The following is a 13534-nucleotide window of genomic DNA, read 5'->3' on the forward strand; positions in this document are numbered from 1 at the left end:
ACAATAAATACATGGGTTATAAAAATAACCTTAATGTAATCACTTTTGGAAGGTTTTTTGGAGTATAATTAACACAGAATAAAATACACAAATTTAAAATGTACAATGTGATATGTTTTGACATATATATGAACCTGTGAATCCATCATCTTACTCAAGATACTAAACATTTGCATCACATCACCCTCAGAAGTTTCTTCCCCACTGTAATCCCTCCTTCCTGCCCCTTCAACTTCATCCCAATCACTGATTTACTTTCCGTAATGATAGATTATTTGCATTTCTAGAAATTTGTATAAATGAAATAGACACTGTGTATTATTTTTGTCTGATTTATTTCACTCAGCATAACTATTTTGAGATTAGGTTGTCTCAGGTTTGGGGTTATTACTATAGTAATAAAGCTGCTGTGAACATCCATACAAGTCTTTGTGTGGACATATACTCCCATTTTTCTTGGATAAATATGTAGGAGTAGAATGGCTGAATCATATGGTAGACATGTGTTTAAGTATTTGAAAAACTGTCACGTTGTTTTCCAAATGGATTGCATTATTTTATATCAGACCAGCGGTGTATGAGAGTTCAATTCCTCCACATCCTCACCAACACCATCTTTTTAATTTTAGCTCTTGTAATGGTTGGGTAGTAACATCTTATTCTGGTTTTAATTAATATACTCTAATGACAAATGAGGTTGAACATCTTTGTATATGTTTATTTACCACTCTTATGTATATTCTTTCGGGAACTCTCAGTTCAAATATTTTGCCCACTTTTTATTGAGTTATTTGATTTCTTGTTGAGTTATGAGAATTCTTTATATGTTGTACATACAAGTTCTTTATCATATTTTTGATTTGCAAATATGTTCTCCCAATCTGTGGTTTGTCTTTTAATTCTCTTAAAATTGACGTTGGGGAGCAGGAGTTTATGGATTTGATATAGAAAAAATAGTTTTAGGTTTCACTTTGTAATCTACAATCTATTTTGAGTTTTTTTTTTTGTATGTAGTTCTAAGTGTATTTTGCATGCATTCAGTTATTTCAGCACCATTTTTTGAAAAGACTACATTTATCTACAGAATAATTTTGATGTCTTCTGTAATAATGATGTGCCTTTTTGTAGCTTTCTTTGTGTTTCTTACTCCTGGGATTTATTGAGCTGCTTAGATCTGTGAGTATAGTTTTCATCATATTTGGAAAATTTGGGCTATAATCTGTTGAAATACTTTCTACTTTCTGTTTTCAAGGACTCCAATCACATCTATTTTAGACTAACTATATGTGTTCCACTGATCACTGATGCCCAGATTTTTTTTTCTGTGTATTTTATTTTGTATATTTTCAATTGGTATGTCTTAAAACGTCTTAAAAATTCTTTTTTTTTTTTTGCAATGTCTCATTTGCTATTATTCTTTTCTGGCGTATTTTTCATCTCACACATTGTAAGTTTCATCTCTGGAAGTTCAATTAGGCTCTCTTTTTTCACATCTCTATTTAATATTTTCAATATGTGGAATACAGTTTTAGTTATGTTTTAATTACTTGTCTGCTACTTTCAATATATACTGTATTTTCAACTATATCTTTTTTGTTTCTTGAGTGTTAATCTTGATTGGATTCCAGACATGAATTTTATCTTGCTGAGTGCTCAGTACTTTGTAGTCCTATATATTCTCTTGAACTTAGTTTTCTCATATGGTTAGGTTATTTGGGAACACTTTGATCCTTCTAGGTCTTGCTTATAAGATTCGTTAGGTGGGACCAGTTTATTTAATCCAGGTTTAATTATCCCCCACTACTAAGACAAAACCATTCTGAGTACTCTGCCCAATGCCCCATGAAACAGTTTGCTTTCCAGTCTTAGTGATGGGAATTGGCAGTTCTCTTGGCCTAGTGTGGGCTCCAAGTATTGCTGCCTCTGGTCTCAGGTGACTCTTTCCACAAGAGTTTGCTCCCCTGTGAATGCTAATCTACCCTCTGCTGAGTACCTTAGAGAGCACGGCAGTGTTCAGGACTGCAGATCTCTGTGGTGGACTGTCTCTGTGTGGTTCTCTCCTCTTGGGTATTCTGTTCTGCAAACACTAGCCTCCGTGGACTCTTCAGACTCCCAGCTCCCTCTCTTTCACTAGAGTTCACCAAACTCTGCCTGGATTTTCCCTTCCTATGCCATGGCCCAAGAGGGAGAGTCCTTTGTATCTTAATGTTCAGTATGTTCAACACTGTTGTCTCACATATTTTGTCTGAGTTTTTTTTTTTGTCATTGTTGTTGTTTTTTTAAAACAAGAGGGTCTCCCTGAAAATTCTGGCCCCTCTTACTATGTCTAGGCCAGAAGCAGAGTTCTCATGAATCCCAAAATTATCACATTTAATGAAGAAAATATGCTGATTTGGCATACTTACCAATAAATATGGGATAAAATATATAAAAAGTAATGGCTTGGAGACAGCATTTTTGGCACTGAGTAGTGAGTTTGTTGCTTGAAGCAGATTCTTCCATGGTGGCCTTGAGTGTAACAGATGTTTTGTTGCCTCTAGCTCTGCCAGGAACCCACAAAATATCCTATAATTATGTAGATGAGATTCTGGAATGAGGGAAATCTAGCCACCCAGCTCTTTCACCTTGATGAGGACTGAAACTCATAAGAATTTTAGAAAGCAGTCTTTTCTGTATTTACCAACCACAATTTAAGTCTTTAAGCTACAGATGTCAGTGATCTATCAGCCAAAATGGATAAAGAGTTGGTGTATTAGTTTAAAAAATAGTAAATGTCATCATTTTGGAAAGAAGTATATTAAGAGTATGTGTTGAATTATCCCATTCAGTGTATTAAAGTTTCCACATGCTTTGCAATATTTTGGATAAATGCTGCCTTTCATTCCTCTCCAAGACAGGGCTACTCTTCTGTAGAATATTTATAAAAATTCTGCCCATTTATTTACTCTGATGATAAACCCAAATGTGGAAGTATGTGTGTACAGAAAGCCTCATCAGAAATTCACCTATATTTTCCTCCAGGGCGATAACCAAGAAACACTCTATCAAACAATATGAATATGGTTTAACTCATATAATAATATGGACAGTTATATTTGCAGTCTTTAAAGTTTACAAGATATTTTTCTCATAATTTATCTCATTGAATCCTTGCAGTAGCTTTAGAAGTAAAATATAATCCTTGCAATAGCTTTAGAAGTATAAGATAATTTAGAAGTCTCATTTGGGACATCGTTTTTGTTTAATTATGCCCATAATATAAAATTTCAAAGATAATATAAAAATTCAAAGAACACAGAAGCAGGGAGTATTCTTAATTTTATTATCTGAGTCTACATGTATCTGTGTATAATAGTTGATTTATTAGGTTCTTTTTAAGAAATTAATTCAGGGATTAGGCAAAATTATCTTTCTGTAAAACAAAATTTAACTGTGTATGAGTGCCTGTTATTGAAATGTCAGATTACTTACAAGCTTTCAGTGATTAGGCATTTTTAGTGTGAGTTTTTGTTTTTTTTATTTTTTTAAGTTAAGGTCATTGAAGAAAAAAAATGTAATTGAACTTGGTGAACTGAAGGTTTTATTTCATTCCCTTAAAAGCCCCACTTAGTAAAAACGTATCTTAAAAAGATTTATTGGTGTTAAGCCTTTCCACCCTCCATTTCCAAATAAAGTGAAATAAGTGGTTACCTGCAAGTTTCATATAGTTTGTATTTTCAAAAGTGGTATTAATTGGTGATAAGATTGCAAATTGATGTAAGCACCTTAAAATCAGTTGGGTATTATCTATTAAAGTTAAATATATGCATTATTATGACTCCACCATTTCACTCCTAAGTGTACCCAGAAAAAAAAAATTCAACATACTTGTTTATCAAGAGATATGTTCATGCATGTTCCCTGATGCTTTTATTTCCAACACCACCACAAATGCCATTAGCCATAGAAAGAAAAAAGCGTATGGTACATTTTATGGTAAAATACTCTACAACAATTTCTCTACTCTGCAGTGAAAATGAACTCACTGCAGTCACCTGCAACATTTTGAAAGATGCCACAAACAGAATATCACATACGGAATTTTTTTTTTTACTATAAAGTTTAAATACAGGCAAAAATAAACTCTCTGGGAATAAATATTTAGGAGACGAAATTATAAACTATACAAAGAGCAAATCTGTGACTCCCGTAACAAGCAAGAGATGTGTCACCTTTGTGTGGGCGGAGGCGAGGTTTTGAATGAAAGTGGCACATGAAGGCTTTGGATTGCTGGCAGGATTCTGGTGTTTGCCCTTGGTAGTTGTTATATGGGTTGTCTCTTTATAATAATTCTTGTAACTTTACTGTTGTGTGTCCTTTTCAGTATATATGCTATTTTTCAAACATTTTTACATAAAGTGAATTGTGACCGAGAAAAAAAATGACCAAATTTTAATTCTACAGGTATGAAATATATCAATGCCCTCTAAAAAGGAAATTGTGTAACAAATGTAACTCCTCTCATCTGAGTGTAAAGTTAAAAGATATGTATAAAAGACCGTAGGAGGCAAGAAAATTCATTTTTACATAAGCAAGTGGTTGTGGATTTCAGGAATGAAAAGGGAACAAATGCCCATTAAACCCAAGCCACTTAGGATTTTGAGGAAATTACTAAGACAAATAAAGGGATTGGGGAAAAGTGTATTACAAACTAACATTTTAGGACTGGAGTCTTTAATCTAGAGGAGAAATGCCAATATTAGGTTATTATCAATGTTTTGAGAACAAGGACTATGTATTATCCTATATCTATCCTTCTTAGCACATAAAATAATACCTTGAAGGCTGGTAAGAAAAGGCGATGAAGTGGGAGTACTAATATTCCCTAGTGATGGTGAAACATACGGGTGATTAGCATAGATTCTGGAGACAAATTATCTGGGCTTTAATCTCAGTTTGGCCACCTGTGTGACTCTGGGCAACTTATTTACACTTTCAGTTTATTGATTTCCTCATCTGTAAAACAGACATAATAATAATAACAATTAGCTTGTAGACTGTGTTAATACATATAAAAGGCTTAGAACAGTGTTTGGTACATAATAAGTAATCTACAAGTGGAAGGATGTGCTAATTGTGATCCATTAACTGCCATACTGTAGTGCTGTTTGGCTATACTTGTATTATTAAACCTTATGTAGAGGTAAACTGTAAAATTATAAACAGAATGCAAGCAACAAATTTTAATTTCAGCAAAAGCCTAAGGAAGATTCTTTGTCCATAATGATTTTCCACTGTAGGTAGTTTTTGTTGGGGTTTGCTGAATATACAAAATATAAAGCATGACCATATGCTGAAAATTAAAATGCTCATAGGAAAGGGAAGAAAAAATAGGGAGAAATCACATCCAATTGACAATTCAAGTAGGATTTCTAGACAAAATGGGCCCAGGTAAATTTGAATTTCAGATAAATAAAGATTTTCTTATAAATATGTTTCAAATATTTGCATGGACACTCTCTGTTTTTATTTGCCAAATCTGGCAACCATAAATATTGGGAAGTCTATATACCTTTCGAACCAAACTAAGTATTTAAACATACCAAACATGATTATAGCCATCCTACTACCTAGTCTGAGTGATAAGGACTCAACATAAATTTCCCTTCTCGCTTTTTGAATTATTTTTTCCAAAATGATACCAATAATGAAATTTTAGAGAATGTGAATGACCTTCTAAAACGCAGATCTATTCAATCCCATGTCCCCTTCCACCCTTCTTGAGTTCTCTATTAACTCTCCAGTATCCAAGGACTAAAGTTCAGACTCCTTATGTTGATTGATAGGGCCATAAAAATCTGGTCCCAGACTACATAGTCGCCATTATGCAGAGTATCCCCCTACACAGTCCCTGTGCATGCCTCAGATATTCAAAGTGCTCAGCTCTCTCTGAAAATATGTTCTTTGTGTTTCTTCCTAATTTAATACAGCTATAAAAACTCCTGCTCATCCTTTAAGCACCAAATGTATTACCTCCTGCAAGCAATCTTCCATATCTCCTTTAGGCAAAACTACTGCTTTTTCTATAATCTTAGTACATTTTGTACATAATGCTCTAAAGCACATATTTCACCATATTGTATTATAATTGTCTGTCTCCTGTGTAGAAGAATAGAAAATGAGTGATCTCTTAGAACAGGAGCTGTTTCTATTTACTGATATATCCAATTACGTATTTTAATGCCTGATTCATGGAAAGTGCTCCTCAGAATTCTAATGAATGAATGAGTGAACAAATGGTTAAAGTCAAGCTATGGGAATCATAGCTGAGCTTCTAATACAAATCCTATCTCACCTAGCCAGTTTGGGGTTTCTGATAACTCACTATAGGAAAAACTCCAAAATGGTTGATTATTAAGATTGACTGCTAAAACCAGAGAGAGAACTAATTTGACATGCAGCTGAAAGAATAGAGTAGTTAATTTTAGATAAAACATTAAAATATGCAATTGTGTAAATAATAATAAAAATAGGGAAACAGGAAATATATACCTTACACACTTGGAGAAAAGAACTATGGGACAATGAGGAGTCACTCTTAGATCTGCAGACTACTGATATCAGGAAAAATGAAATACATATTAATTTAGAAAAATAACTTTACAGAGTCAACTATTTATAACTCCATATAATTCAAAAGCACTTTTCCCTAGTCAGCTAGACTCCTCCTCTAAAACTCAACATTCCCTAGTCTGCCAAACCAATTTAGTTTTGATATTTGGAGTTCCTTTGAGAGACTGTGCATTTTCCTGTTATAGCCCTTGTTACCTTACACTGTAACTGGTTATTTCCTTGTCTATCTACTCTACTGTAAGAGCTTCAGAAACGCTACAGATTGTGACATATTAATTGTTGCATTCTTAGTACCTAGTATAGAACTAAGGATGGATGGATGCATGGAAAGAAGGGAGGAAGGGAGGAAGGGAGGAAGGAAGGAAAGGAGGAAGGGTGGGAGGGAGGAAAGGAGGCAAGGAAAGAAGGAATGGTGAATGGATGGATGTGCTTCATAAGCAGAGGTTCTGTTCAGTGTTTGCAAACATTGGCTACACTTCAGAGACACTGGAATGCCTTTTAAAAAGTATATTACTCCCTTTGTCTCTCCCAAGACCATTTAAGTCAGAATCTCTAAGTGCATGACTTGTGCATTGATATGCTTTAAGAGCTCCAGCTTTTAAAAGAAGCATTGCTCTAATTTCATTTTTCCTTAATAGAATCCCATTAGAAATAGGCTGGAGCACCTGCCCCAAGCAAGGGACTCACTGTTACAGTACATACATGATCCCAAGTACATTACAGTACATACAATAATCCCAAGGTTACTAATATTCCTGGTTCTTTCTTACCAATTAACAAATATTCATTGCAGGGCCAGCGACTATGCTACATGCCACTGAGGTAACATCCCTTGTTATGGTTTGCTCTTTTGTGAAAATGTTTACTGAAAGAGATATCTGTTCTTACTGGCCTCTGCATGCATATATATATATATATATTTAAAGTCATCAAATATTTGAGTTATGGAGACATAACACCCTCTTGATAACCCCTCCTCTACCTCCCCTGGTTTTGGCTTTTATATCCCTTGGAATAGCTGTCTTGTCATACTGGCCAAATATCTGTGTAAATGCAAATAAAACTTTATTGGAATAATTAATATAAACAACCCAGATAATTGGGATGAATATTGCCTGAGTACTAGTATCAAAGGCATTTGCATCTAAAGAAAGATCTTAAAATAAATACTAGGATGTCAGGATAGAGATGGACAGAGAATATGATCTTTGTTAGAAAGAGGCAATGGATAAATACCTCTTGGATTTGGGGCTTTTGTTATGCTACTGTTCTTGGTGAGTGAAGGTTATCAATAAATTATTATAAAAGGTTTGTGTGTGATATGTTCTGACTGAATAATGCTGATTTTAATTAGCTACTTTAAAATGAATTACTAGTAATAGAGCAGAAAGCCAGATCAAAAGGGAGTTCAAGAACAGAAGATTCAAATATATACTAAACTGGTCACAGAAATGACTGGGAAATAAATTATCTAGATAATTCTGATTGTGACATAATTAAGTTCAGCACCTGAGTGGAAGAACTGAATTCCTAGAAATTCATCTTAAATAGAAATTCAATCTTTAAAGAGAAATTGAAAGACCACAGGCTTTAAATAAGGAAAAATATAAAAGGTCAAACTTTAAAAGGCAATCACTCATGGGAGGTCTGGAGAATATTTAATAGCTAATGGGGAGCCCAGGGAAGATGTGTTGTTAAGGATCAAAAAATAGCAGGCTCTGGAAAATAAGGTCTTGCCAACCAATTAGCAGTCAATAACAACATTGCTGGAGGAAAGGTAGCCCAAGGGAAACACATAAAGAAGTTGAGAAATTTTGTCTTCACAAAAGAAAAAAAACTTGGGATGGGGAGCACCGTCTATCATTGTCTCCTTTTAATATATCCAAAAAACTATGTTCAGCCCAAGAACCATGTTCCTTCTTGATGTTCTTGGGGGCCTGAATATACTTACTTATGAAGAGGAGATAGATTTATGGTTGAAATACATTGTCTTTGTCTTCTCTAGGAGGAGGTTAGATAGATATCTATCCCCAGAAGGATTGGATGTACTGGTCCAAATGGTGGTCAGTATTCAAAATATCTAAGCCGTGTTGGTGAAATAAATCTGGCTAAACTACTGAGGACAGATGGCATTTTCCTGAGGAGTTCTGAGAGAACTCAAGGATGAACTGGGATAATGATGTCCCAGAAATGAAAACTGCTACCATTCCTACTCTGCAGATTGCAAAGGTGAGCCAGTTGAAAACAAACTAATTAATTAGTTATTAATTAGTTTTAAAAGTCTCCAGAGGAGGAGGTTCCTGGGAATTAGACTCAAGAATTCTCTATTTCATCTCTGGCCAACTAGCAGAATCTGTAATGAAGAATGAGATTACTGAATTTTTAAATATGATTCTCTGAGAAGAAGCCACACAGTTTCTGTGACAAGAAATCAGGCCCAGACAATGTTTTGAAGGCACCAATAAGGAATTAACAAATATAATTTCCATTTTAAAAACTCTTTGACAGCCTACCACTCCAAAGTAATTTCATGGGCTTTTGGCTATAATCTGTACAATAATGGTTCTGACAAAGATCCAGGACAAAGAAGACTAGGTGTAACTGAGCATTTCTCAGCATGTGGATGTGCATAAGGTGAATTGCCTAAGGGAGGAGTGCTCAACATGATCTTTATATATATATGTGTGTGTGTGTGTGTGTGTGTGTGTAGTTTGTCAACTACTGGAGTAGGCTTCTCAAAGCAAAATATCCAGAGTGTGCATTTCTGCTAGGAAAAACCCAAGCCAAAGAGGGTAGATGATCAAACACATTTACAGATCTGTAATGTGGGTTATGTATGACATACCAATAAAGAGTCTGAGTTATGCATATAAAATCAATGAGTCTGTGTAATTAGTTATAACAGAGGCAAGGAACTGGGAATACTTGTAAAGTACTTTTTGGTTCAAAGTAATTTGTGTTTCCTTTCAGAGAAATTCAACTACTTACCTTTTATTATTTTCTGTCCTCCCTCTTCCTTCTTCTTCTTCTTTCTTCTTCCACCAAAAAATCAAAACAAAATGTAATACATATATATTACAATGTAATATATATTATATATAATTTCAGGAAACAAGGGTGAGTCATGAGTTTACACCTGGAAACTCATATGCAGCTCTCATCACTGTGCCTCGGTGACACAAGAAGATTGGCAGCAAAGTTTTATGATTTCAGGACTCAGCTGGCTGTCTTGATTATAAAGTCATATTTTGAAGCTGTTTTATGAAGCAAGACCTTATACATGATATTATTATTATAAATAAACTATAAATCTGACCGAATATGGAAATTTCCATTTCATATGGGGGCTGCTTTATCAGTTTTTTCTTCGTTAATAAAATGACATAACCTAGTAGTATATTTGCAATGGATGTGGACTTTTTTCTGGCAATGATAATGTCTTGATCTGTGACGAAGATAAGTGTATGCAATTTATTGCAAATATGTTTAAGTTTCATTTCATTGCACTATATTCTGTGAACGTTTTTATCTAGTCTTTAATTAAACATGATTTATACAAATTGAGGTCGGTTTCCATTTAGATTGCTTGCAGTGTTAATTACAGTGCAAATAGCCTTTACTGCTGAAAGAACTCCTGCATTATACAAATACATAAATGCTTCTGTGTAATTTGCAACTGTCCTCTCAGCTTGTGTATTACTGGGTATGTACATATGCAGAAATGTTTTACTAACTTAGCTACTGTATTAAAAATATGGATAACTTAAGATAACGTATATTTTTATGAATTTAGATTTAAGTAGTTTTTGAGTTTTAAAAACATTGAAAAATGCACATTTAAACAATGAAAAGGTCATTCTATCACAAATTGAGTGTGTCTACAAAGCATTTCCACTTCAGTAAATGCCATTCCAATTCATTCCACTTCATCTTAACCTCTGGGTAAAGGTGTTAACTGTTGATTTTTTAGAATCGGATGTCCTTAATTATAACTTGCTTTGCTGACGATTTATAGATGGGGCCTGATGAGCCTATAACTGGAAGGTTTAAAGGTTGATTTGTCTCAATTAGATTTATGCTCACATATTTTAATTACTACTTACGGTGTACAGACTTGGAAGATTTAAGGAAGCAAAAAACAGCAGTGTCTTTGTATCATTAATAGTATGTATAATAATTCTTGATTGTTCTCACATTGGCTATGAGAACTTCCTTCTATTAACATTACAAATCAGCAAGAGCTGGGTTTGATTTTACTCATGATAAATTCAATCTTAAAATGAGAAAACACATACAGCCTCTTACATGAGACTTAAAATATATATTGTACCTATTAACATCAAATCTTGTGTGGGTTTCTGTACCATCTTCCTTTATTCATTTCTCAAGTCCATCTCACATATGGCTTCACTAGGTTCTTCTAAAGTAGAAGGGTGAAGGAAATACCCTCTCATCCTTCTCATCCTGCTCCAAATGTTCATTGCCAAAAAAATAAAACCCAGTTCCCTCAGCCTTCACTAAGGGTTCATCATAATCTGGTCCCCATCTACATTCTCTGACATGGGATTCTAGCACTCTCCTTCGTCTTCTCTGCTCCAAAATACTTTACTCCTGTACCTAAACACACCATCATATCATGAACATTCTTCTTCAAAGTTGTGATTTATTCTGGCTCCCTGCTTGAAAATTGACTGTCATCTATATCACATCCTTATTAATCTTAATTAAACTTTTTCTTCTTGTCTAAGATCAAATTATATTTTGCTTATGTGGGTCCTTCAGACATGACCACTCAGTTTCCTCTCTCTAAGTATATATGAGAATAAATTTTTGCATCTAACTTTACAAAATACGGCAATGTTTTCTCTAAGATACGAAGACATTAACCAGTTACACGTTCTCATCTAAAACAAATTGTAGTAGAGAAGATACAGATTAAGACATATTGGGCATGTTCCAAGGTAGCCAAACATTGTTATTGTCATACATACATTGAGTTGGCAACAATAAGTAGCATTTCATATGGCTTACAAAATTTAATGAAAATGGTTTGCGTGTTAGTCCAATATAAATATAGTTTAATATTAAGACTAAGTGAAATTTTGATAAGAGCAAAGAGAGCTGAGATTTTATTATATTTTTAAAAAGGAAAGACATGACTTATACTCACCTTTTCTTTCCCCTCCATCCCTCCTTCCCTCCCTCCCTGCCTGCCTCCCTCCCTCCCTCCCATCCATCCTTCATTTTTGTACAGTTTCAGTATCAAATATTTAGGAGTCTATCATACTTTTTTTTCCCCAAGAACGAGTCTAGCTCTGTTGCCCAGGCTGGAGTGCAGTGGCTTAGTCTTGGCCCACTGCAAACTCAGCCTTCCGGGTTCAAGCAATTCTCTTGCCTCAGCCTCCTGAGTAGCTGGGATTACAGGCACACTCCACCACACCCAGCTAATTTTTGTATTTTTAGTCGAGACAGGGTTTCACCATGTTGGCCAGGCTGGTCTCGAACTACTGGCCTTGTGATCCGCCCACCTTGGCCCTCCAAAGTTCTGGGATAACAGGCGTGAGCCACCACGCCCGGCCGAGTCTATCATATTTAACAGCACACAGATCCATCTTTTTAGAGATTAGCAGATTCTGATTTTATTTGATTCAAATTCCTATTATTTGAAGTTATGAGGTACTCAAATTATTTTTATTTTTTCTGAACACAGTCATGAATTATCTCTATTCTTAAGCTGTGATTGTCAACCAGAAACCAAAAGGGCTGCTTTTTGAGAGAAAGTTACTACCTAAGGAAATTTAGATCAGGCTTTCTACAGTGAACTTAGAATGAGAAGGTGACCAATTCTGCTTTCTGGAGGGGATACTAGTTAGAAGAAAAAATGTCAAAAGAAAGGGCAGAATTTAGATTTTCGAATACTTTTTTCCTTGTTTCATTTTGGAAGTAATGTAATAATCATCTTGCTTTAAGCAACTATAATAACCCAAGACTTCAGAACTACCATTTGATATGCTACAGGGTATCAGAAGGCACATTACAAATCTGGAATAAATTTTTTTAAGATTGTGCACATGACTTTCTATTGTTTTGATAGAAAGTTTGTCAGGAAACGTTTATTGGGCCCCAGGAGTTTTCCAGAGAGAGTGTGGTATTTTCAGGAAAACAAAGAACAGGGCAGGATAGGAACTTCATTTGTGGAGCTCACTTTCTGACAAGGTGAAAGGAGCTAAAGGCACATAAACAGACAATTTCCAAGTCTGTAATACAGTTAAAAACAACAACAACAAACAGTTCTGGAAATGAAAGCAGATAGGGAGCTCAACTGGAATAGCTCATTGGATGAGGAAGAGATGGGGAGTGGTGTGTGCTCTCCAACTACTGTACTGGCTCCCACAGAATCCAGCATGGTGCTGTGCTAAAAGGGAATGATTTGTGAATATCTGTGATTGATTGAATTAGTCATTGTTTCTTTTGCATTCAAAGTCATATTTGTTTTCTCTGTTGTCCAAAATTAGCAAGGAAAGTAGTATAATTTGCTCAATGTTTTATATTTCATGTGATTTTGCATCAGATGTAATAGTAGTATATCAAAGGTAAATCCCTTTAGTCATCCTAACTTTAGAAATCCTTGAATGAGATTAGGAAGTGATCACCATTTACATTTATTATACTTTGCATGTAACGAGCTTTAGCTATTAACTCTAATTTGCTTCTCATCGTATTCTTCAAAGACAAACTATTTAGAAACTAAAACATCCCTGTCAGTTAGAATTTTAATGAATTAAGATGAAACGAGACAGTGTTAATTGGCAGTTGTTGCTGCAGGGGAGGTTTCTCGATCTTGTAAGTGAAACCAATTCATCTTTCTATCAGGGTTAATTTGTTTGATTTAATTCTAAGGATACACTGAATATTTCCCCAA

The 13534-nt window shown here is 34.7% G+C and overlaps 1 protein-coding gene across 2 annotated transcripts in view; it reads left to right on the forward strand.

Moving 5' to 3' along the window:
- The window catches only part of EDIL3 (EGF like repeats and discoidin domains 3), a 437362-nt gene that overhangs the window by 221626 nt on the left and 202202 nt on the right, over nucleotides 1–13534 (forward strand). The gene's annotated exons all lie outside the window — the stretch shown is intronic.

The sequence above is a fragment of the Hylobates moloch genome, unplaced genomic scaffold (genome assembly GCF_009828535.3).
Source record: "Hylobates moloch isolate HMO894 unplaced genomic scaffold, HMol_V3 SCAFFOLD_6, whole genome shotgun sequence".
NCBI lineage: Eukaryota > Metazoa > Chordata > Mammalia > Primates > Hylobatidae > Hylobates > Hylobates moloch.